This window comes from Siphateles boraxobius, unplaced genomic scaffold (assembly GCF_051911475.1).
Source record: "Siphateles boraxobius isolate OS27281-9 unplaced genomic scaffold, OSU_SipBor_1 116, whole genome shotgun sequence".
Lineage (NCBI taxonomy): Eukaryota > Metazoa > Chordata > Actinopteri > Cypriniformes > Leuciscidae > Siphateles > Siphateles boraxobius.
The window spans coordinates 8,226-34,598 of record NW_027508718.1 but is presented as its reverse complement, the minus strand read 5'-3'; the positions used below and the strand labels follow the sequence as shown (position 1 = coordinate 34,598).

At 43.0% G+C, this 26,373-nt stretch overlaps 8 non-coding genes across 8 annotated transcripts; all 8 read right to left on the bottom strand.

Moving 5' to 3' along the window:
• Nucleotides 1–5,841: 5,841 nt before the first annotated feature.
• trnaq-cug (transfer RNA glutamine (anticodon CUG)) lies at nucleotides 5,842–5,913 on the bottom strand. Its single transcript has one exon. It is a non-coding gene; the product is annotated as a tRNA-Gln (tRNA).
• A 2,399-nt stretch (nucleotides 5,914–8,312) lies between these two features.
• Nucleotides 8,313–8,384, bottom strand: trnaq-cug (transfer RNA glutamine (anticodon CUG)). The gene has a single exon. It is a non-coding gene; the product is annotated as a tRNA-Gln (tRNA).
• Nucleotides 8,385–8,750: 366 nt separating this feature from the next.
• trnaf-gaa (transfer RNA phenylalanine (anticodon GAA)) lies at nucleotides 8,751–8,823 on the bottom strand. Its single transcript has one exon. It is a non-coding gene; the product is annotated as a tRNA-Phe (tRNA).
• A 93-nt stretch (nucleotides 8,824–8,916) lies between these two features.
• trnai-aau (transfer RNA isoleucine (anticodon AAU)) lies at nucleotides 8,917–8,990 on the bottom strand. The gene has a single exon. It is a non-coding gene; the product is annotated as a tRNA-Ile (tRNA).
• An 88-nt stretch (nucleotides 8,991–9,078) lies between these two features.
• On the bottom strand, nucleotides 9,079–9,150 carry trnap-agg (transfer RNA proline (anticodon AGG)). Its single transcript has one exon. It is a non-coding gene; the product is annotated as a tRNA-Pro (tRNA).
• Nucleotides 9,151–10,994: 1,844 nt separating this feature from the next.
• trnaf-gaa (transfer RNA phenylalanine (anticodon GAA)) lies at nucleotides 10,995–11,067 on the bottom strand. The gene has a single exon. It is a non-coding gene; the product is annotated as a tRNA-Phe (tRNA).
• Nucleotides 11,068–11,294: 227 nt separating this feature from the next.
• On the bottom strand, nucleotides 11,295–11,366 carry trnap-agg (transfer RNA proline (anticodon AGG)). The gene has a single exon. It is a non-coding gene; the product is annotated as a tRNA-Pro (tRNA).
• A 9,183-nt stretch (nucleotides 11,367–20,549) lies between these two features.
• On the bottom strand, nucleotides 20,550–20,623 carry trnai-aau (transfer RNA isoleucine (anticodon AAU)). The gene has a single exon. It is a non-coding gene; the product is annotated as a tRNA-Ile (tRNA).
• Nucleotides 20,624–26,373: the final 5,750 nt, after the last annotated feature.

Below are 26,373 nucleotides of genomic sequence, written 5' to 3'. Positions count from 1 at the left end.
ATTTTAGTAAAAATCTTCTTGTGGTCAAAATAATGTAATGAATGACACAAAAAAATACTAAATTAACAACAACAAAAAAATGGTTTAAGGAGGATATAGCTTAATTAGCGGTCGGCTAATTATCTTGACAGTAGTGGCATGTTTTTTACTGTATATCATGGTAAAGTTGCAGGTTCACATGTACAGAAGAAAACGTGTGCTATTACACGCTAGCTAGCTTTATTGGCATGTTTAATTGTCTAAAAACAAACACTGTTTATGAATAAATAATGATCGATTATACAGTCGTGAAGAATAGACTTACCTGTTGCAAAGATGACGATAATTACTACTGATGACGACTACTTCCTGCTCAGCTACTGTTCGGACGCTCTCGCTTACTGCTCCGCGCTTTGCTCTATCGCTTTTATATTTCTATATTTTATCTCCTTTTATCACCTAATTTTAACTTCAGCACAGTGCTCAAACGCTTGGATTACTACAAAAAAAAGCAGAATTATTTTATTCGACCAGCCTCCCACTGAAAGCTTACATTCCGGGGAAGAGAAAACACAACTGCCTACATTCATAAGGATACGAAAATGCCTCCTCTGGAATCTACTCGCTGCTCCAACTGCCACAGACTTTTACAAAGGATTGCAATTCTTGAAACAAAGTTAATTGCGGGACCACCAAACCAGACGGAACACACAACAGAGCTCCGTCATGGACGTCCTCAGCATACAGCCGGTGAGTCCCATGAATCTAGTGCTTCTCGACAGGCCATACTGAGTGTAGAGAAACAAGCCGATCGTTTTACTAATCGATGGCACAAACAGGGTGCGAGACCCAAAGGCACTCGAGACATCAGATTGTCACGAGCATCACATATTACTGCAGTAGCATCCTCTACCCCAGATACGGCTCTGACAAGGACTGCAAACACTGGTCTCCTACCACCGCCTATACATCTTGAGAACAGATTTGAAGTATTAATGAATGAGGAATCCCCAAATTTGATGAATGTGATCGCACACAGACAGAATCAGCCAGTAGCTAACACTGATGCTAACTGGGGCTCAAGGTCGAGCAGACAGCGGCACTCAGCTCACAGTGCAGCCGAGCCCAGGACTCTGATAGTGGGCGACTCCGTAATCAGAAACATTAATAGCAGGGATACAACAACGTGCTGCCTTCCACAAGCAACAACTTCTGATGTAAACAGGGAACTTCAGAGCATTCTGATGAAACATAAGACTGCAAATCGACTCATCATTCATGTGGGGAAGAATGATATTCATAAAGAGCAGTCGAAACTTCTTAAAAAGGATTTCAATGAACTTTTTGAAACACTTAAAAGACTGAAAGTTCAAACATTCATCAGTGGACCACTCCCAGCAAGAGGAACAAACAGGTTTTCACGGTTGCTTGGGCTTAATACATGGCTGCAAAAAACCTGCAATATAAAAGGAGTGAACTTTACTGACAACTTCAATCTTTTCTGGAGTCAGAGGCAACTGTTTCAACAGGATGGCCACCACCCAAACAAACTTGGTTCAAGAGTGCTAAAGGACAATATCTACTTCTCCCTCCGTCATCCTTCTGCAATGTGTGCCAATCCGCTCAACCTGAATGGCACACACACACCTGGATACAGTATGAATGACCACAGGATTTCACTTCAGCACCTGAATGGACATGCGGTTGACACATCACACAAGGACAGTGATAACACCACTCAGCCACAACAACCTCTACTCACGGACACAATCTCAGCTGAGCCCTGCCCACAGAGCTCAACACAGACAGACTGTGACATACCAGCACTGCTCCAAGATACAGCACCCATAGACGACTTTCTGGAAAACAGCCAGGGAAACCAGGACAGCATATTACAGCCTCCAATAACACCAGAGCAAAAATCCCTCTCACCGGAAACATTATCACTCTCTCCAGCATCTCCACTTCTGTGCTTCTCAGAGAAAATGGAACAACTGGTGCATGCTGGAACTAGACTATCCCACTCTTTTGCTGCGAGCCCCCAGATACCAACCAAAAAACGCCAGGCCCCACAACCACCAAAGCCTGCGGGCCCAGCTCGCCCTCCCCCTCCTCCTGTGAGAGCTCTTCGGCCTCTGCCACAGCGCCAGGGCCCACACCCTCCTCCAGCGGCTCGAGGTGAACCAAAAACAACTGATACCAGCTCTCAGTGATATGTGTCGGGTCCCCGCTATGATAACAATAACTTTCTCAAATGTTTACAGAACAAGCGGGAACCCAGTGTGCCTGTATCTTTTTCTATTGCTGTTCGATTACATGATAGAAAGTCTAAGGCCTTCAAAAGCCGTACAGCAAACCCATCTAATATGGTGCTTATTACACGACATACCAACATTGCTGTGGGGACAAAAAGTAAGACTGTAAAGTTAGCACTTTTAAACATCCGCTCACTTAAAAATAAATCACTTTTAGTCAACGACTTAATAACCACATACAACCTGGATTTTATGTTGCTAAATGAAACTTGGCTAGAAGAAAGTTGCAGTGCAACAGTCCTCAATGAAACAGCCCCTCCTAACTTTACTTTTATGAGTGTCTGCAGAGCTGTCAGAAGAGGCGGAGGTTTAGCTGCTCTTTATAAAGATGTCTATCAATGTAAGCAAATATCATTTGGGAATTACCCGTCTTTCCAGTATCTCGGTATTGTGTTAAAAGGTGCTCAACGCATTTTACTTATCATTGTTTACAGGCCTCCAAAATACTCTCCAGCTTTTGCTGAGAACTTAACAGAACTGTTATCAACAATTTCCTCAGAGTTTGACTGCTTTGCCATTGCTGGAGATTTTAACATTCACATAGATAATGCAGAAAACAATATGGCAAAAGAAATCAAAACTGTTTTAAAAACTTTTGATCTGACTCAGCATGTACATGGACCCACACATAATCGTGGACACACTCTAGATTTACTTATCAGTAAGGGTCTAAACATTTCATCAATTGTTATTAAGGATGTAGCACTGTCTGATCATTTTTGTGTTTTCTTTGATATATTGATCTCTCCTGCCATTGAAGCTAGATCTGTGTCTGTCAAGAAGAGATGCTTAAATGAGAACACTAGTGTACTATTTATGAAGGCTATATCTTTAACACCAAGCATATCTGCTGACTCTGTTGATTTTCTCCTTGATTCTTTTAACTCAAAAGTTAAGAGTGTAATTGATGATATTGCTCCTGTGAAAGTCAGGAAGAAGAGTGGCAGACAAAAAGCACCTTGGAGAAACTCAACAGCAGTGCAAAATATGAAAAGACAATGCAGAAAAGCAGAGCGCATGTGGCGGAAGACAAAACTTGTAGTCCATTATAACATCTACAAAGACAGCATCCATGCTTTCAATAAGGAACTAAGCAAAGCTAGACAGACTTTTTTCTCGAATATTATAAACAGCAATATAAACAACACGCGCACTATTTTTGCTACTGTAGAGAGACTCACAACCCCCCCAAGCCAGATTCCCAGTGAAATGCTCTCAGTGAGAAAGTGCAGTGAGTTTACTTCTTTCTTCTCTGAGAAAATCAATAATATCAGAAAGGTGATCAGCTCATCCTTGAGTTGCGCTGGGGTCAGGCAGATCAGACAACAGCACGAGAAAGTAGCCACTATGTCTGATTTCGAAGAAATTGATGGCAAAATTTTGGAAGAAACCGTACAGCAACTAAAAACATCAACCTGCGCCCTTGACGCACTTCCCACATCTTTTTTCAAAAATGTGTTACACAGCTTAGAAGCAGATCTCCTGGAAGTGGTAAATGCCTCACTTCTCTCTGGGAGTTTTCCGACCTCCCTGAAAACTGCTGTCGTCAAGCCCCTCCTGAAAAAGAGCAATCTGGATAAGACCATATTAAACAACTATAGACCGATATCAAATCTTCCTTTCATAGGCAAGATCATTGAAAAAGTTGTCTTCAATCAGCTGAACAAATTCTTAAGCTCGAATGGATACTTTGACCATTTTCAATCTGGTTTCCGACCGCACCACAGTACAGAGACCGCGCTCATAAAGATAATAAATGATATTCGCTTAAATACTGATACAGGCAAATTATCAGTGCTGGTACTACTCAACCTCAGTGCTGCATTTGACACTGTCGATCACAAAATACTTCTTGACAGGCTGGAAAACTGGGTCGGGCTTTCTGGGATAGTCCTAAAATGGTTCAGGTCATACTTAGGAGGCAGAGGTTATTATGTGAGTATAGGAGACCATAAGTCTGAGTGGACATCCATGACATGCGGAGTCCCTCAAGGCTGAATTCTTGCGCCACTCCTATTCAACCTGTACATGCTCCCAATGAGCCAAATAATGAGAAAGAACCAAATCGCTTACCATAGCTATGCAGACGACACACAGCTCTACTTATCCCTATCGCCTAACGATTACAGCCCCATTGACTCCCTTTGCCAATGCATTGATGAAGTAAACAATTGGATGTGCCAAAACTTTCTTCAGTTAAACAAAGACAAAACTGAAGTCATTGCGTTTGGAAACAAAGATGAAGTTCTCAAGGTGAACGCATACCTTCAGTCTAGGGGTCAAACAACTAAAAATCAAGTCAGGAATCTGGGTGTGTCTCTAGAGTCAGACCTTAGTTTCAGTAGTCATGTCAAAGCAATAACTAAATCAGCATATTATCACCTGAAAAATATTGCAAGATTTAGATGCTTTGTTTCCAGTCAAGACTTAGAAAAACTTGTGCATGCTTTCATCACCAGTAGGGTGGATTATTGTAATGGACTTCTCACTGGCCTTCCCAAAAAGACCATAAGACAGTTGCAGCTCATACAGAACGCTGCTGCTAGGATTCTGAGCAGAACCAGAAAATATGAACACATCACACCAGTCCTCAGGTCTTTACACTGGCTGCCAGTTACATTTAGGATTGATTTTAAAGTATTATTACTGGTATATAAATCATTCAATGGCCTAGGACCTCAATACATTGCAGATATGCTCAGTGAATATAAACCCAACAGATCACTCAGATCATTAGGATCACATCGGCTAGAAATACCAAGGGTTCACTCTAAGCATGGCGAGTCTGCTTTTAGCTACTATGCCAGCCGCAGCTGGAACCAGCTTCCAGAAGAGATCAGATGTGCTCCTACAGTAGTCACATTCAAATCCAGACTCAAAACACATCTGTTTAACTGTGCATTTACTGAATGAGCACTGTGCCACTGTTCGTCCGACTGTTTGCACTGTATTTTATTTTATGTTTTAATTATTCTGATTTCATTTGATTATTTCTGTATTTTATCTTTTATTCCAAACTGTTTTAATTATTCTGATTTCTTTTGATTATTTTAATTTCTTCTATGTAAAGCACTTTGAATTACCATTGTGTATGAAATGTGCTATATAAATAAACTTGCCTTGCCTTGCCTAATAATAGCGGTCGCCGATTGGTCAAAAGTAAGCCACAGGAGCAGAGCCAGGAGAGAAACGCGATTGGTCAAAAGTAAGCCACAGGAGAGAAAGGCGATTGGTCAAAAGTAAGCCACAGGAGAGAAACATGATTGGTCAAAAGTAAGCCACAGGAGAGAACGCGATTGGTCAAAAGTAAGCCACAGCAGAGAAACACGATTGGCTCACGTGGGCTTACTTTGGGCTTACTTTGGCTCAATCGGTAGGAAGCAGTAGGCGCAAGCGAGAGGTAGTGGGATCGATGCCTGCATTCTCCAGTGCTGTCCATCCTTTTTACGCCCCCCTTCAAGGGGCACTACCTAGATGAGCTCTTGCGGCTCAGTGCTGCCGAAAAAGTTTTTTCGAACGAGGTACTGCACACATTCCTGGCAAAAGCAGGTCCCACCGAGATTTGAACTCAGATCGCTGGATTCAGAGCCCAGAGTGCTAACCATTACACCATGGAACCTTGGCGTGTGTCAACTTTTCCCATGAGCAGCAGAGATTTAACTCATTGAGTCCAGAAGCACGATAGCAAGGATTTAAGTCATTGAGTCCAGAAGCACGATAGCAAGGAGCAAATTAAGCCTTTGCTTTTTAAGCCCATGTTTCCCCAATTCATAGGAGCAGGGTCAGTAGCACGAGCCGGGGCAGGAGCAGGGCCTCTCGAGCCTGCAGTGGCTGGAGAAAAAAGAAAAAAACGTACCCACTTAGAGGGTTTGGCTGGAGACAAAATCTTTTGTGCCAGCTGTGAAGCAAATAAATGCTTCCCCCACGCCAACAGGGCCTTCACATTGGTCGCCAGCAGTGGCCTGTTCTTAGTGGCAGTAGGTGGAGGAGGAACAGACACAGTGGCAGTGGGCACAGCAGCAGTGAGGACAGATGCAGTGGGCACAGTGGTGGTGGGCACGTGGGCTAGAGCCTGCCTCTTCAGCACGTATGCTTTGAAAAGGGCCATATTGATGTTAGGCCTGGCCTTTGCCTTCTTCAGGTAGGTGATGAGAGCCTGGGCCTCCTTGCTTGGGTCCTCATACACCTCCTTCATTGACCTACCCTTAGAATCCCCAAACTCCACCATCAGACATCCAGAGTCTCCTGTCCTCTGGGCCTCCTGCAGCATGGCCTGTTTTTTTCTGATACACCTCTACAGCCTCGCCTACCTCCCTGATCTGCGAGGTGTATCTGAGGAACAGGTGTTTGTTGTCCGACAGCGGGTTGTCCCCCTCCTCCTCCCCCAAAATGCTGCTGACCAGATAGCAGGCATACCCCAGTGAGTTCTCCAGCAGCCACAGGAACCTCTGACCCTGGTGTTTCCCAAACTGGATCTTGCAGTGAGCCAGAACCAGGAACTGGTCTCCAGGATTCCCTCCATTCTGCCTCAAAAAGGCAGTGGCCTCAGCCAGGACCTCCTCCTTACACCTGGCCCTCCCTGCCAACACGATCTTCCTCCTATTGGCCTCCTCAGTTGGCCCCAGAAGGAGTCGACCCTTCTTCGTAAAACCGGGTATGCATACATAATCTGAAAGGACACAGGCATAAACAGAACGTTACATAGCTGTCATATTCCAACTGAAAGTATTTTACTACAGCATTTGTTTTTTATGTAATTAATTATTATAATATTATAATAATTAATGAATATTATTATTATTATTATGAGCATAAGCATTATTGTTTTTTATACAACTGTGAATCACTTTGAATTGCCTTGTGTACAAATTGTAAATAGTGTGATGAACTTATTAATAAGAAAATAAATAACACTTCTTGGTACAATCTTGCTGGTATCATGCCATGCTTAAATCGTTTTGTTTTGTTTAGCTTTTGTGGCAGAGATTACTAAGAAACACCAAATATAACATAAAGGCGTTTATGAAAATTCATAATAATATGATCATCAAACATATCTAAAACTTAAAATGGTATATCAAATTGTTTTGGTATATCTTTTATAACATAGTTGAGAATCATTTGTTGAAACAAAAAAAACACTTGTTTTTGCCTATTCATGTCTTTTTAAATATGTATAACATAGTATTTAAAAAGATAACATAAATATTTATACTGGTGTATAACATAGTATAGTATAACATATATGAATTAAACTTTTTTTTTTTAAAGATTTTAGTAAAAATCTTCTTGTGGTCAAAATAATGTAATGAATGACACAAAAAATACTAAATTAACAACAACAAAAAAATGGTTTAAGGAGGATGTAGCTTAATTAGCGGTCGGCTAATTATCTTGACAGTAGTGGCATGTTTTTTACTGTATATCATGGTAAAGTTGCAGGTTCTCATGTACAGAAGAAAACGTGTGCTATTACACGCTAGCTAGCTTTATTGGCATGTTTAATTGTCTAAAAACAAACACTGTTTATGAATAAATAATGATCGATTATACAGTCGTGAAGAATAGACTTACCTGTTGCAAAGATTGCAAAGATGACGATAATAATAGCGGTCGCCGATTGGTCAAAAGTGAGCCACAGGAGCAGAGCCAGGAGAGAAACGCGATTGGTCAAAAGTAAGCCACAGGAGAGAAAGGCGATTGGTCAAAAGTAAGCCACAGGAGAGAAACACGATTGGTCAAAAGTAAGCCACAGGAGAGAACGTGATTGGTCAAAAGTAAGCCACAGCAGAGAAACACGATTGGCTCACGTGGGCTTACTTTGGGCTTACTTTGGCTCAATCGGTAGGAAGCAGTAGGCGCAAGCGAGAGGTAGCGGCATCGATGCCTGCATTCTCCAGTGCTGTCCATCCTTTTTACGCCCCCCTTCAAGGGGCACTACCTAGATGAGCTCTTGCGGCTCAGTGCTGCCGAAAAAGTTTTTTCGAACGAGGTACTGCACACATTCCTGGCAAAAGCAGGTCCCACCGAGATTTGAACTCGGATCGCTGGATTCAGAGCCCAGAGTGCTAACCTTTACACCATGGAACCTTGGCGTGTGTCAACTTTTCCCATGAGCAGCAGACATTTAAGTAATTGAGTCCAGAAGCACGATAGCAAGGATTTAAGTCATTGAGTCCAGAAGCACGATAGCAAGGAGCAAATGAAGCCTTTGCTTTTTAAGCCCATGTTTCCCCAATTCCGACTCGGTTTGAGAGTGCCAATTTCACCGACACGTCAGCAGTTGCGCATCACCTCTGTTTTTTCCCTCCCTTCCGCAAAGAACCTAAAAAGGTTCGACAGAGATTTGAACTCAGATTGCTGGATTCAAAGGCCAGAGTAGCTGGCTGTCTGAGAGGCAGATAGCGATGAGGCTAGGTGGAATCAGGTAGACTAAAAGAGATTACGTGGTTCCTCTGCCGAAACCCGGGATTGAACCAGGGACCTTTAGATCTTCAGTCTAACGCTCTCCCAACTGAGCTATTTCGGCCAGATACTTGAATGGTTTAGCCAGCAGGGATGTCTGGGAGACCGCCCGTCATTTTCGAGAAGAGCAGAGCGAAGGTCCCAGAGAGAAAATGAGTGGCCCGTACGGGTATCGAACCCTCGACCTTGGTGTTATTAGCACCACGCTCTAACCAACTGAGCTAACCGGCCTCTCTCTGGCACATTTTATCCCCAATTTCTCAGAAATATCCTGGTTGCCCTAATCAGGCTGAAGAGATTAAAAGCAAAGCCTAATAATGGGCTCGTCCGGGATTTGAACCCGGGACCTCTCGCACCCTAAGCGAGAATCATACCCCTAGACCAACGAGCCGAAACATACATCCTCCCTGCTGCTGCCGGTCCGCAAACATTTCAGCTTCCATGGCTTAAAGCGCAATTTTTTGATTAAATCTACTATTAAAAGGTAGCCAGTGCAAAGTTTCCAGCACAGAGGAAATGCGGCCTCTTTTTTTGTGGTCATTGGAAATCACGCTGCAGGACCTGCACACGAATAATGAGAAGCTTACTTACAGGAGCCTGGTCTGCAACACTGGACCCAGTTGATGTTGCAGGAGCAGAGGCAGCACTTGGCTGGACAGAAGGCTGTGGAGGAGACTGCAGAGGAGGCTGAGCAGGGCGCAGAGGAGGAGACTGCAGAGGGGGCTGGGCAGGGCGCAGAGGAGGAGACTGCAGAGGAGGCTGGGCAGGCCGCAGAGGAGGAGACTTCAGAGGAGGCTGGGCAGGGCGCAGAGGAGGAGACTGCAGAGGAGGCTGGGCAGGGCGCTGCAGTCCTGTGGGTGGCTGTAGTGAGGATGGTCCTGGAGCAGAGGGACAGGGGTTGAAGGCCTTGCTGGAAAGATGGGAGTTGCTCTTTCCAGTGGACAGGAAGCTCTGCAGGCGACTGGGACACCTGGCCAGGGGTCCACAATGCTGTAGGAGCAGGATAAGGGGCAGGAACAGGGGCAGTAGCACGAGCCGGGGCAGGAGCAGGGCCTCTCGAGCCTGCAGTGGATGGAGAAAAAAGAAAAAACGTACCCACTTACAGGGTTTGGCTGGAAACAAAATCTTTTGTACCAGCTGTGAAGCAAATAAATGCTTCCCCCGCGCCAACAGGGCCTACACATTGGTCGCCAGCAGTGGCCTGTTCTTAGTGGCAGTAGGTGGAGGAGGAACAGGCACAGTGGCAGTGGGCACAGCAGCAGTGAGGACAGATGCAGTGGTCACAGTGGTGGTGGGCACGTGGGCTGGAGTAATGTATATAATAATGTAATGAATGACACAAAAAAATACTAAATTAACAACAACAAAAAAATGGTTTAAGGAGGATATTGCTTAATTAGCGGTCGGCTAATTATCTTGACAGTAGTGGCATGTTTTTTACTGTATATCATGGTAAAGTTGCAGGTTCACATGTACAGAAGAAAACGTGTGCTATTACACGCTAGCTAGCTTTATTGGCATGTTTAATTGTCTAAAAACAAACACTGTTTATGAATGAATAATGATCGATTATACAGTCGTGAAGAATAGACTTACCTGTTGCAAAGATTGCAAAGATGACGATAATAATAGCGGTCGCCGATTGGTCAAAAGTAAGCCACAGGAGCAGAGCCAGGAGAGAAACGCGATTGGTCAAAAGTAAGCCACAGGAGAGAAAGGCGATTGGTCAAAAGTAAGCCACAGGAGAGAAACACGATTGGTCAAAAGTAAGCCACAGGAGAGAACGTGATTGGTCAAAAGTAAGCCACAGCAGAGAAACACGATTGGCTCACGTGGGCTTACTTTGGGCTTACTTTGGCTCAATCGGTAGGAAGCAGTAGGCGCAAGCGAGAGGTAGTGGGATCGATGCCTGCATTCTCCAGTGCTGTCCATCCTTTTTACGCCCCCCTTCAAGGGGCACTACCTAGATGAGCTCTTGCGGCTCAGTGCTGCCGAAAATGTTTTTTCGAACGAGGTACTGCACACATCCTGGCAAATGCAGGTCCCACCGAGATTTGAACTCGGTTCGCTGGATTCAAAGCCCAGAGTGCTAACCATTACACCATGGAACAAACACACCCTGATAGCTGGCTGTATGAGAGGCAGATAGCGATGAGGCTAGGTGTAATCAGGTAGATAAGAGCTGCCGTTTGGTCAATGGACCGCCTCGACTAAGAGAGGCGGACGTGGTTCCTCTGCCGAAACCCGGGATTGAACCAGGGACCTTTAGATCTTCAGTCTAACGCTCTCCCAACTGAGCTATTTCGGCCAGGTACTTGTGCGGTTTAGCCAGCAGCCATGTCTGGGAGACCGCCAGTCATTTTCGAGAAGAGCAGAGCGAAGGTCCCAGAGAGAAAATGAGTTGCCCGTACGGGGATCGAACCCTTGACCTTGGCACTATTAGCACCACGCTCTAACCAACTGAGCTAACCGGCCTCTCTCTGGCTCATTTTATCCCCAATTTTTTTGAAGAGATTAAAAGGAAAGCCTGATAATGGGCTCGTCCGGGATTTGAACCCAGGACCTCTCGCACCCTAAGCGAGAATCATACCCCTAGACCAACGAGCCGAAACATACGTCCTCCCTGCTGCTGCCGGGCCGAAAACAATTCAGCTTGCATGGCTTAAAGCGCAATATTTTGATTAAATCTACAATTAAAAGGTAGCCAGTGCAAAGTTGCCAGCACAGAGGAAATGCGGCCTCTTTTTTGTGGTCATTGGAAATCACGCTGCAGCACCTGCACACGTCAAGAATCAAGAATCAAGAATCAAGAATTTTTATTGCCAAGTAGTGTTGTGCACATACAAGGAATTTGCTTTGGTAATAAGGTGTTACCGAGGCTGCTATATTCAGCGCCAACTTGAGAAAAACAAAAAAACAGCATGACATGAGGAGAGGTGAGGAGAAAAAAAAAAGGCGACCCCCAGACTATGCTCCTGTAAGGAGAACAGTCTGGGAACAGGAAAAAACACCTCAGCAACATTAGCACATAAACAGTACACTCTACAAACAAGACATTGCAACATGGTGGGGAGTGGGGGATGGAGGTAGTCCAGCCCAGGCAAGCAGCATCCGGTCCTGCAGCCATTATGGCGCTGGTCACAGACCCGCCTGTCAGACTGGGGGTACGAAGCGGCGAAGGCGTGGGATGGGGTGTGGGTTAGGTGCATATCTGTGTATGTGTAAGTTCATGTGTGTGTAGGCCTGGAGAGAGTCGCTAAGCCAGCACCATAATCTAGGAGCCTCAGTCCGCAGGATTGTCATAGCGATACACAGCAAGTTGCCATGGAGACAACCTTGATCATGTCCCAGGCAGAGTCAACAATCAGCAGGTGTCTGAGGAGTCGGGGAAGGAATGCAAGAGCGGCTCACTGCAGTGCTCTTCCGGGAGAGTTGTTGTTCCAACAGCGGCCTTGGCCAAGGCCAGTGCTGGTAGGGGGGTGCCGAAACAGATAAGATTGGGATTGTTTGGTCTTCGGGCGAGTAGCCGCATTCAATTTATGCAGGCTATTCTCCTGGTCCGTTTTGGTCTCTGAAACGATCCATTTGCCTTTGCAAAGCTGTGAGCTTCTCCATGATGTTATCCATATTGTGGTTCATAGACCCAGTCTGAGTGCAGACAGCTCTGCCCACCGCCTCAATCATCACGGGCAGCCTTGCGGGGCTTTTGACAGCTGTCACCGTCTCCTTAGTTCCTCGGTAAACCAGGGCAATGCCTAATCCAATCAGCAGAAGACCTGTTATCATGGTGCCGAATAGGTAGATATCTTCAACGTCCTCCACGGAAAGAGCCGCCAGACACACGACCCGCCACTTCTCCCACGCGTCCATCGTGTAGCCAGCTGCGAACGTCCCGGCAGGGCAGTCAGGTTCCCCCGAACCCAAGCTTCTCGTCGAGAAGATGGTGTCAATTGCGTTGAGAGACCAGTTGATCAAATCCATAATTTCTTGGTTTTGGAGAGCAGTGTAGCGAGGGTCTCTCAAAGTACAAGACAGTAGACGTGACGAGAGAAGCAAAGCAGGAGAGGCGAGGGGAGGGAGAGGGAGAGAAAATGCGACCGCCTTCGTTGAGAGCCAAGAGGGATATTCCCGTGCTAGGGATCGCGCCTCGTCTTTGTCTTTGAGAGCGATGGACACCTCAGGAATTCATCCGCCATGTTGACGTTATCATGTGACCTACGACACGTTATCACAAGCGCAACAACTTAAAAGATGAACGACACGTTTAATTCATCTATCTGTAAATATCTTGATATTGATGAAACTTGCTCATTTTGTGGTATTGTTGAAGAAACAGCTGCCAATTTATTTTGTGAATACATTTAGGGTTGATTTAAGTTGTTATATTTTAAACCCTTCTAATGTGACCCACAGTTCCTTATAACGATTTTTTAAGAAACCCCAAAATCGTTATCTCTTGAATATGTTGTTAATTTCTTTATTTTATACCCAAAAAGTTTCTCCTTCAAGTTTTCCTCTTTTCTTGATGAATTTACCTCTCGTTTCATCCCTCAGACAATAACAACAAAACTATTTTTTAATGTATTATGAAGAACTATTTATGTTTAAAGATATTTAGCCTTGTTATTGTTCTTTTTTCCTGTGTATAAATATCATATTATGATGTACACAAACCAATGATCTTTATGTTTTCTGTTTTGTCATTATGATTGTTCATTGTTAGATACAACTAGTATCTTTCCATGATCTTTATGTAATAAGTTTATAAGTTTAAATTATATGAGCGACAGGTGCACTAACACTTCATAACATCATTAACTCGACAGCACAACCTAGAACAGTTTTCCTCTGCGTTTACTGTCTGCAGTGCACAAGGAGACAGGCCGCTGCTCGAAGATCTCCTTTGGAGAAACTGTTGACTTTATACTTGAAAAATGCAAGTATCGCTCATAAAAAATTAATATTACATCAGAATGAATTGCATTGTTAGCCCACCCCAAAACTTAAACAAAATAATATTAAATGCTGACCATTACTTAATTCTATTACTTTTTTATTTATACTAAAAATGATATAATTTAATAAAACAAGCAAAATGTAATTTGTTTTGTAATATGAGTTATGCTTAGAGCCTCTTCTTAATATTATTAACTCGTCTTTATTTTTAGGTCATGTTCCAAAAATATTCAAGCTGGCAGTAATAAAACCTCTCATTAAGAAACCGCAATTAGATCCAAATAACTTAGCAAATTACAGACCCATCTCAAATCTTCCATTTATGTCTAAAATACTAGAAAAAATTGTGTCCGCTCAATTGTGCTCTTTCTTACAAGAAAATGATATCTATGAAAAATTCCAGTCGGGATTCAGACCGCATCATAGCACAGAAACTGCGCTAGTTAAAATTACAAATGATTTACTTTTAGCTTCTGACCAAGGCTGTATCTCAATACTAGTTCTACTCGATCTTAGTGCTGCGTTCGATACTATCGATCATAAAATACTCTTGGATCGACTACAAAACTACACTGGTGTTCAGGGACAGGCATTAAGCTGGTTTAGATCGTACTTATCAGACCGTTACCATTTTGTCTGTTTAAATGGGGAAAAATCAAAGATAACGTCAGAAGACTATGGAGTGCCGCAAGGATCGGTGTTAGGCCCTCTGCTATTCTCAATATATATGCTGCCACTTGGTAATATTATAAGAAAACATGGAATTAATTTCCACTGTTATGCTGATGACACTCAATTATATATCTCATCACGGCCAGATGAAAACACTAACTTATCTAAATTGACAGAGTGTCTAAATGATATAAAATGCTGGATGACGTGTAATTTCCTGCTATTAAATTCAGATAAAACGGAGGTACTACTTATTGGTCCAAAAAACTACCCACAAAATCCCTTACAATACAACTTTAATTTAGAATGATGTCCTGTTACTTTATCCACTACAGTAAAAGACCTGGGTGTTATACTAGACCGCAACTTGACTTTCGAAAATCATATTTCATATATTACAAGAACAGCCTTTTTCCACCTTAGAAACATTGCTAAGCTACGCAACATGCTATCTGTTTCTGATGCAGAAAAGTTAGTTCATGCATTCATGACCTCGAGACTAGATTACTGTAATGCTTTATTAGCTGGCTGCCCTGCATCCTCAATCAACAAGCTACAGTTAGTGCAAAATGCAGCTGCTAGAGTTCTTACTAGATCAAGAAAATATGATCATATAACACCTATTTTATCATCTCTACACTGGTTACCTATTAAGTTACGTATCAATTACAAAGTATTCCTACTGACCTATAAAGCCCTAAATGGTTTAGCTCCTGTGTATTTAACAGACCTTCTATCGCCATACAATCCATCGCGCTCTTTAAGATCACTAAATTCGAGGCTTCTGGTCATTCCTAGGATATCTAAGTCCACTAAAGGAGGGAGGGCGTTCTCGCATTTAGCTCCTAAACTCTGGAATAGCCACAATAGTGTATTGTGAAAAGCTCTATACAAATAAATTTGAATTGAATTGAATTGAATTATGCATGAATACACGTGAACATCTCAATTGTCAGTCAAGCAATGAATTAATGCATACATTAAATAATTATATTTTATATACTGACAACAATAAGAAACATGAATAAATGAGTAAAAGAACAAATAAAAGTAACCATCACACAATAAACAAATGCATGCACATGAAACAAATCTTTATTCAAACTACAAGCATGTATTTGGGCGCTGAAGCCCACATCCTACTGCCATCTCAACACAGCGGTTCCCATTCTGCGGCTTTATTCTGATGAATTCACCAGAGGTGACCGTGCCTTCGTGCCGGAGCTTGTTGCTGCGCTGCGCTTCACAATCTGAGGCGATAAGGGCAGATGGAGAGATCTTATGACAGTCTCATCCATGGCACCGTTTCCAGGATTCAGCTCTGGGCTCCTCATCCTCAGTGCTCACACCAGTCTGAATAAAAACATGTTTAGTTACTTTATAGATTTGTTTATTTACCTTATTTACAGCACATTAGTCTAATGTCAACAGTGTTGACAACAGTGAATTAACGTTATCCTATCCTATGATAATGCCACACATACATCACTCAGATGTCTTTTTCATGTTGTGATGTGCTCATCTGCAATATGTCAATACTTACAATATTTTCCTTTCAGATGTAAATAGACATTTTAAATAAGCGTGTTTAAGATGTATATGGTTATGTAAATCCACTTTAGAGACGTTACGTGTGCTTAGAGCTCCCCTGTTAGCTAGCTATACAAAACATGTTTTACAGCAAAATCACAACTATACTATACTGTCTAACTACTTTACACCTTCAACAGTTAAAACGTCTACTCTATTGTAGTTTAACACATAAGGAACCGTGTTTACTCACATTTGAAAACCCCCGGCGTCGCTGATCTCCGTGATGTTTGATAATGACGTATGCTCTCGCGTGGCCTCCTGGGATAGAAGAGTATCCATCGGTTGAGCACTCAAAAATCGGGCCGGAAGCAGTAAGCCATCCGGGAACTTCTCCCCTACTCTTTTATGAATACTGATGTTTCGAACGTACTGCTTCCTTCACGTACTGTTTTCGCCTACTATATAGTAGGAAAGTAGGCACATTCGAACGCACTTAAGTCCAAATCTCGCGATAATTGGTACGTCACCCAGGTAATTCTCGCCTACTCTTTTGGATTAATACATACTTTTTCGCTCGCCTACTCTTTTCCCATACTAAATAGTAGGGAAGTATGCGGTTTGGAACGCAGCACATGTTTCCCCAATTCCGACTCTGTTTGAGAGTGCCAATTTCACTGCCACGTCAGCAGTTGTGCATCACCTCTGTTTTTTCCCACCCTTCAGCAAAGAACCTAAAAAGGTTCTACCGAGATTGCAACTGGGATCGCTGGATTCAAAGCGCTAACCATTACACCATGGAACCAACACTTCCTGATAGCTGGCTGTCTGAGAGGCAGATAGCGATGAGACTAGGTGGAATCAGGTAGACTAAAAGAGGCGGACGTGGTTCCTCTGCCGAAACCCGGGATATAAATATCCTGGTTGCCCTAATCAGGCTGAAGAGATTAAAAGCAAAGCCTAATAATGGGCTCGTCCAGGATTTGAACCCGGGACCTCTCGCACCCTAAGCGAGAATCATACCCCTATACCAATGAGCCGAAACATACATCCTCCCTGCTGCTGCCGGGCCGCAAACATTTCAGCTTGCATGGCTTAAAGCGCAATTTTTTGATTAAATCTACAATTAAAAGGTAGCCAGTGCAAAGTTTCCAGCACAGAGAAAATGCGGCCTCTTTTTTTGTGGTCATTGGAAATCACGCTGCAGCACCTGCACACGAATAATGAGAAGCTTACTTACAGGAGCCTGGTCTGCAACACTGGACCCAGTTGATGTTGCAGGAGCAGAGGCAGCACTTGGCTGGACAGAAGGCTGTGGAGGAGACTGCAGAGGAGGCTGAACAGGGCGCAGAGGAGGAGACTGCAAAGGAGGCTGGGCAGGGCGCAGAGGAGGAGACTGCAGAGGAGGCTGGGCAGGGCGCAGAGGAGGAGACTGCAGAGGAGGCTGGGCAGGGCGCAGAGGAGGAGACTGCAGAGGAGGCTGGGCAGGGCGCTGCAGTCCTGTGGGTGGCTGTAGTGAGGATGGTCCTGGTGCAGAGGGACAGGGGTTGAAGGCCTTGCTGGAAAGATGGGAGTTGCTCTTTCCAGTGGACAGGAAGCTCTGCAGGCGACTGGGACACCTGGCCAGGGGTCCACAATGCTGGAGGAGCAGGATAAGGGGCAGGAGCAGGGGCAGTAGCACGAGCCGGGGCAGGAGCAGGGCCTCTCGAGCCTGCAGTGGCTGGAGCGTAAAAAAACACAACAAAATTATCTTATTGTTTTAGACTTTCACTGCATGACTTTCTCAGCTCTGCTGGACAGCTACTGCGATTACACGGTTTACTGCAAAGCATGTATGATTAGTAGAGAGATGACATGATGATGAAAAGATGGAAAGAAGCAGTGAAAATCATCCTGTTTTTCATCCAAGCACCATTAGAAGAAATACAAGAAGAAAAAAAGATGGGATCAGCCAAGTGTGAAGCGAAGCAGACCAAACATTACAACAGCCACTTATTCCAAGGGGAGAGGGGGAAGTGTGAGATGACAAGAATGAGCTTTAGTCAGTGATTACGATAAAAAATGAAATAAAACCTTTTACATACACCTTTAAATTATCTTTTTTCCTTTGAGGATGTTCACTCAAATAGTGAATGTAGATAGACACCTGAGAAGTGCCATTCCTCTGTGTTGTGAAATAAAATAATATGTCATTTAAAAAATACTGTTTTGTTTTATTTGTAATTGTTTGTAAAATATTGTTTAAGATTTACATACCTTGAGGAAGTTGTTCCTCAGCTTGCGAGGCTACAGTTGCCATCTCCAGGTCATCTTCCTCCTCAAAAAAATCCGTAGCAGCAGAGTCTGTAAAATAACATAAAGCACTAAGCACATGTCACCAACACACTTGTATGCGTTAAGTGATACTCACCACATGTAAAGAGCTGTCTCCGGGCTGCGGACTCAGACGCAGGATGTACACGTGGTCCTGCAGCTGTTGAACACGTATTTTCGTTAGACATATATACTGCATAATATATACTGTAATGATTTTAAAGCTTGCAAATCACTTACAGGGTTTGGCTGGAGCCAAAATCTTTTGTGCCAGCTGTGAAGCAAATAAATGCTTCCCCCGCGCCAACAGGGCCTTCACATTGGTCGCCAGCAGTGGCCTGTTCTTAGTGGCAGTAGTTGGAGGAGGAACAGACACAGTGGCAGTGGGCACAGCAGCAGTGAGGACAGATGCAGTGGGCACAGTGGTGGTGGGCACGTGGGCTGGAGCCTGCCTCTTCAGCACGTGTGCTTTGAAAAGGGCCATATTGGTGTTAGGCCTGGCCTTTGCCTTCTTCAGGTAGGTGATGAGAGCCTGGGCCTCCTTGCTTGGGTCCTCATACACCTCCTTCATTGACCTACCCTTAAAATCCCCAAACTCCACCATCAGACATCCAGAGTCTCCTGTCCTCTGGGCCTCCTGCAGCATGGCCTGTTTTTTCTGATACACCTCCACAGCCTCGCCTACTTCCCTGATCTGCGAGGTGTATCTGAGGAACAGGTGTTTGTTGTCCGACAGCGGGTTGTCCCTCTCCTCCTCCCCCAAAATGCTGCTGACCAGATAGCAAGCATACCCCAGTGAGTTCTCCAGCAGCCACAGGAACCTCTGACCCTGGTGTTTCCCAAACTGGATCTTGCAGTGAGCCAGAACCAGGAACTGGTCTCCAGGATTCCCTCCATTCTGCCTCACAAAGGCAGTGGCCTCAGCCAGGACCTCCTCCTTACACCTGGCCCTCCCTGCCAACACGATCTTCCTCCTATTGGCCTCCTCAGTTGGCCCCATAAGGAGTCGACCCTCAGAGGTTCTCCGTAAAACCGGGTATGCATACATAATCTGAAAGGACACAGGCATAAACAGAACGTTACATAGCTGTCATATTCCAACTGAAAGTATTTTACTACAGCATTTGTTTTTTATGTAATTAATTATTATAATATTATAATAATTAATGATTATTATTATTATGAGCATAAGCATTATTGTTTTTTATACAACTGTGAATCACTTTGAATTGCCTTGTGTACAAATTGTAAATAGTGTGATGATCTTATTAATAAGAAAATAAATAACACTTCTTGGTACAATCTTGCTGGTATCATGCCATGCTTAAATCGTTTTGTTTTGTTTAGCTTTTGTGGCAGAGATTACTAAGAAACACCAAATATAACATAAAGGCGTTTATGACAATTCATAATAATATGATCATCAAACAGATCTAAAACTTAAAATGGTATATCAAATCGTTTTGGTATATCTTTTATAACATAGTTGAGAATCATTTGTTGAAACAAAAAAACACTTGTTTTTGCCTATTCATGTCTTTTTAAATATGTATAACATAGTATTTAAAAAGATAACATAAATATGTATACTGGTGTATAACATAGTATAGTATAACATATATGAATTAAACTTTTTTTTTAAAGGTTTTAGTAAAAATCTTCTTTTGCTCAAAATAATGTAATGAATGACACAAAAAAATACTAAATTAACAACAACAAAAAAAATGGTTTAAGGAGGATATAGCTTAATTAGCGGTCGGCTAATAATCTTGACAGTAGTGGCATGTTTTTTACTGTATATCATGGTAAAGTTGCAGGTTCACATGTACAGAAGAAAACGTGTGCTATTACACGCTAGCTAGCTTTATTGGCATGTTTAATTGTCTAAAAACAAACACTGTTTATGAATAAATAATGATCGATTATACAGTCGTGAAGAATAGACTTACCTGTTGCAAAGATTGCAAAGATGACGATAATAATAGCGGTCGCCGATTGGTCAAAAGTAAGCCACCCTAGCAGAGCCAGGAGAGAAACGCGATTGGTCAAAAGTAAGCCACAGGAGAGAAAGGCGATTGGTCAAAAGTAAGCCACAGGAGAGAAACAAAATTGGTCAAAAGTAAGCCACAGGAGAGAACGCGATTGGTCAAAAGTAAGCCACAGCAGAGAAACACGATTGGCTCACGTGGGCTTACTTTGGGCTTACTTTGGCTCAATCGGTAGGAAGCAGTAGGCGCAAGCGAGAGGTAGTGGGATCGATGCCTGCATTCTCCAGTGCTGTCCATCCTTTTTACGGAGAGGCCGCAGAGAGAAAATGAGTGGCCCGTACGGGGATCTAACCCGCGACCTTGAAGTTATTAGCACAACGCTCTAACCAACTGAGCTAACCGGCCTCTCTCTTGCACATTTTATCCCCAATTTCTCAGAAATATCCTGGTTGCCATAATCAGGCTGAAGAGATTAAAAGCAAAGCCTAATAATGGGCTCGTCCAGGATTTGAACCCGGGCCCTCTCGCACCCTAAGCGAGAATCATACCCCTAGACCGAAACATACATCCTCCTTGCTGCTGCCGGGCCGCAAACATTTCAGCTTGCATGGCTTAAAGCGCAATTTTTTGATTAAATCTACAATTAAAAGGTAGCCAGTGCAAAGTTTCCAGCACAGAGGAAATGCGGCCTCTTTTTTTGTGGTCATTGGAAATCACGCTGCAGCACCTGCACACGAATAATGAGAAGCTTACTTACAGGAGCCTGGTCTGCAACACTGGACACAGTTGATGTTGCAGGAGCAGAGGCAGCACTTGGCAGGACAGAAGGCTGTGGAGGAGACTGCAGAGGAGGCTGAGCAGGGCGCAGAGGAGGAGACTGCAGTGGAGGTTGGGCAGGGCGCAGAGGAGGAGACTGCAGAGGAGGCTGGGCAGGGCGCAGAGGAGGAGACTGCAGAGGAGGCTGGGCAGGGCGCAGAGGAGGAGACTGCAGAGGAGGCTGGGCAGGGCGCTGCAGTCCTGTGTGTGGCTGTAGTGAGGATGGTCCTGGTGCAGAGGGACAGGGGTTGAAGGCCTTGCTGCAAAGATGGGAGTTGCTCTTTCCAGTGGACAGGAAGCTCTGCAGGCGACTGGGACACCTGGCCAGGGGTCCACGATGCTGGAGGAGCAGGATAAAGGGCAGGAGCAGGGGCAGTAGCACGAGCCGGGGCAGGAGCAGGGCCTCTTGAGCCTGCAGTGGCTGGAGCGTAAAAAACACAACAAAATTATCTTATTGTTTTAGACTTTCACTGCATGACTTTCTCAGCTCTGCTGGACAGCTACTGCGATTACAAGGTTTATTGCAAAGCATGTATGATTAGTAGAGAGATGACATGATGATGTAAAGATGGAAGGAAGCAGTGAAAATTATCCTGTTTTTCATCCAAGCACCATTAGAAGAAATGCAAGAAGAAAAAAAGATGGGATCAGCCAAGTGTGAAGCGAAGCAGACCAAACACTACAACAGCCACTTATTCCAAGGGGAGTGGGGGAAGTGTGAGATGGCAAGAATGAGCTTTAGTCAGTGATTACGATAAAAAATGAAATAAAACCTTTTACATACACCTTTAAATTATCTTTTTTCCTTTGAGGATGTTCACTCAAAGAGTGAATGTAGATTGACACCTGAGAAGTGCCATTCCTCTGTGTAGCGACTGACCGAATCCTGTTTTTCTTTCACTACTGAACAAATATGAACACATATATGTTTAATTCACAAAACCTTGAATCATGTGAAATGGTGCCCCAATGTCTGCCAGCAGGTCATTGATTAACTCCATTTATGACGCATTGCGCAATCAAGAAACAGGTCCCGTTGTTCTCGAAACCCTCACGTGGTGCACACCACGGATGGACAATATGCCCTAAGGATACACACACACACACACCACACATACCCGCACACAAACGTCCTTTGTGTGCAACTTAGGATAGGAATGTCCTTAATGTATATAACACAGAATTGTATCTAACCTTCCTGTATGCATGCATATCTAATTAGTTTTGTCTTATTCTATAGATGTAATTGGAGACTGGTCTGTAACTTCAAATCTTAAGTGTATTTCTAACGAAAGATTACCTAACAGGATCATCTTCTGTAACTCTCCCTCTTGCTAGGTCATAAAACTTTATGACCCCCAAAAGGAATTCCAATGGAATCACAGCTCCCACTTGAATTCTGATGAAGAAAGACTAATAGACTCTGCAATCTATATATAACCACTTAAGAAATGTATAAACATGAATTTGATCTTTCCTAGGTCATGGTAGCCGGTATTATGGCTTTATAGTCGTGTGAGTGAACATTAAATGTGTGTAATTCTGCATATGAATGTAACTATGTTTCTTCTACTCGTTCCGGCCATTCTTGGTACCTGTTTGACCGTCTTGTTTTGACTAAACCAGTCATACATAGGATATTACAGTAAAATGTATTGTTCTGTGTGTACAATCTTTCTGGCTAGAAATGACAAAATTTTATAGCATCATCAATTATCCTGACAAGACAAAGAAGAACTTTTCCCGCTCTATTTCCTTGGTAACTTCACGCTCGGTGAACCTTTAAAACTTCCCGCGAGTCTGCTCGCCCCGGAAGACACGAGAGAACAAGCCTATAGCACCGAAGGACAAACACGCATACGACTCTTCGTTCCTCAGCAACACAAAGAGAACCATATACGCAAGTATAGGTTATTGATTTGATTTGATTGATGTGATTTCTTGTTGCCTCTCTAAGGGTTATTGTCTGTGATTTTTGCCATGCTGCGATCACCCCGGTGATCTCTCTCATCCTGACCGTTAGTTTCACTTTCTCATCCTCTATCTATCTCTCTCTATATATATATATATATACTTCACTCTCTCTCTCTCTCACTCAATCTCTCTCTCTCTCACTCCCGTTGTTATTCGTTTGTCTCGTTAGTTTTACTGTTTATTGTACATACATGTATCCCGGGTTTAAATGTAGAATTCTGTATCCATAGTTTCTTTTTATTAAAACCATTATATTCTTGATTGCTAATTGTCTAAAGTGCTCATTTTTACAAAGTCAATGAAGTGTTCGACCCTTTAGCTACAAAGCTTTACAATTCGTTACTATTTCAGTAACCTAAATTTTATAATAACAAGAAGGTGATTTTTTATGGCCAAAAAATAGCTTTTTTGGAATTATAAGAAAGAGATAATTTTTGTTGAAAATTGATAAGTTAATCTTACGGCCGTTTGCTGGACAAACAGATTGTTCGATAACTAAATTAATTCCATTTAAGGTTATCTCATATAATCGATCTGTAATAAGACTATTGATATATTAATGACGAACCATAACCCATTATGGTGATCATTCATATATACAATCGATCTATTTTCAGCTTCGATAATTTAACTGTAATGTGCAATATATTAATCATTCATGATTAATTATTAAATTCCCTATATATAATTTGAACTAATTTAATGTAAGACTCATTGTCGCTACAGTTTGGTGGAGATCGCGAGGCATTTCAAACTTTGTTTTATGAGCAAATTCAGTTTCAATCTATGAGTATATTGTGTATTAAATTTTTTTTTTTAATGCGCGCTCCAGTGAAAGTCGCGCAACGCGAGCCCACTGAAGAACTGATCGGCACGAAGCCGATCTCAGTTAAGCAAATCGACTCTGTGAAATATGTCTAACATGTGAACACTGTTAATTGCTAAATTAAACTGCATTTCATAATATTATACCTGTCCCTGTAAAGACGAAGCAAACTCTTTGCAGCTGGTACATGTTAATATTATTTAAACGCCTGATTAAGACGAGAATCTCTTTAGCAAGACGTAAATCTGATCGAGAGCGAGTTTCCTCTCTTCAGTGGTAAAAGGCCTTACATAATGTCGTTATTGAAGTCGTGGTTAACCCAGTGATATTCAACAAAAACGGTAAACTCCTGGTCAAAATTCGTTTAGCTACCCAATTAAAGATCTGATACATTTAAATATAAGTCTAATACATAAAAATGTTTATGTGAGTAACAACAGACGGAAATTCCTGTTGTTTCACATCTGCGTGTTTTCACAGCGAAAAAATCCTGTTTCACGCTCTTGTGCTGTACAGCACCGAAAGATCCGCAGAGATCTGCTTGTTTATTTGTGATTTATTGCAGGAAATCAGCGCACGACGTGAGCTGAAAGCTCATAGTTTGAATCACATTAAAGTCGGTTGTAATTCCGCTTGCTAAACACCAGAGGGCGTCCTTTAAGTGTTTAGGAGTCTCGAATTACGCCCCGCCTTCTGACTTCAGCCTGCATGAGCGCAATTACGCCATCTTGTGGCCGTTTCAGATAATGCTCTCTTTACTGCTGAATTCATTTCCCTGTGAATTAAGGGAATTCATTTCCCTGTCTAAATTCTCAATAATTATTTGCATTTAGACCTTTGCTCGTGCGAATATTATTTTGTGTTAGACAAATTTTTCTGCTTTTGACTGGTACATTTACTTTGAGTTTGGTTCAAGACAAGATTTGAATTAAAACTTAAACTAAATCCCAGCACAGCCAGAGAGAGCCCAAGTCGGCTCACTCAACTCTCCTTGTCTCTCTGTCCAATTCTGTTTGAATTGCCTATGTCTACTTTTCTCTTTTGACTATTTTATAGTTATTGACGATACTTTACTGTTGTCGTTAATTATTATAAAATTTTATCCTGATTTCTCAATCTCCTTTCACGCTTATTTTAATTTGGTTTTAAACCAGTTTAAATTTACATCGTGTTTGCCTGTAAGTCACTGATATCCATGTGGAGGAAACAGCGCCACCCTGTGGCCTTTCCCCCTAAGTCGGTATCACGTTTTTCCTCCTTTCACTCTGTTTTGAATTGTGCATCTATCTCATCTTCCCCTTTTTGATTATTTTATAGTTATTAATGATACTTTACCGTGTTATTAGCTATTATAGGATTTCATTCTGATTTTCCTTTTAATTCTTTCCTGCTTGTTTTAAGTTTTAAATTTAAACAAGTTTTGAATTTTGAATTTGAATCAAGTGTTCTGTTTACCCAGGCAAAGCACGGAGAAGGAGTACGCCCCCCTCGTGGTGAAACCCACTACTGCGGCCTGCTTCTTCTACCGTGTTTCAATCCTGTCTCTTCATATTTTGATTTTTATTATTTTTCCTCTCTTTTGGGTTAGGTTATTTTGATAATTACCAACATTATCATAATTACCTCTTTTTATTATTATTTAGTAAAACCTTCGACTCTTATTGCTACATAAATAATTACTCAATTTGGTTTAAACAAACAAGCCTTAATTCACTTTAAGCTTCCCTTGTTCATCCTTTTGTGTATCTATTGTAGTACTCCCTTGGTGATTTGAAGTCATCTCTGGTGGTGTTCCGGCCAGCAAGGTTGTCCGACCAGCGTTACCAACACTGGCTGTGTGTGAATCTCGGTTTCTTTTATCTCTGTCCGTCGTTGCGGCCCGCAGTGCTGACATCAGCAATTTGGCACTCCAAAGGTAGTCAACCAGTCCAGCCGACACAAAAGACAATTTCTGGGACCAGTACCTAAACCGGGGCCTAGAAAGAGGCCACTCCTCCGGGAGGGTTCTGGGGAACAGCCCAATTTTGTAGTGTTGTCTGGCGATTGACATCTTGGCGTTGCCGAGTTGTGTTTAAAGTCACAAAGGCTGTTTGGGAGGGCGCAACGCGACACAGAGTAATGGAGGGCCGAGGACACCGCGGTTCAGTGTTTGGGAAGCGCCAGGGAGGTTGACCATGCCACTGGTTCTCACCGGAGTGGACTCAATTCACCGCAGGTAAACTAAATTTAATAAAACCCATTCCACTTACTATGAGCCACAAAATACTAGATATCTCCCGGATATTTTAAGTGTTTGGCCCATCTCTTCTCCAAGCCACACCTTCTTAGGTTGCTATCCCGACAACCCCTCTCACCCGTAGGCCCTATCTTAAACCCTATCAGCGGTAGTAGGCTTAGGCCTCCTTATTCTCCCTAACACTTCCAGTGTTAGTATGTATTCCAGTTCATTTCAGACCTATTCAGACCTACGCAGCCGGTGTCATCACGTGACCTGCTAGGCTACTGCCTGTCAAATCTCTAGTTCGGGTCCTTCGTCGAC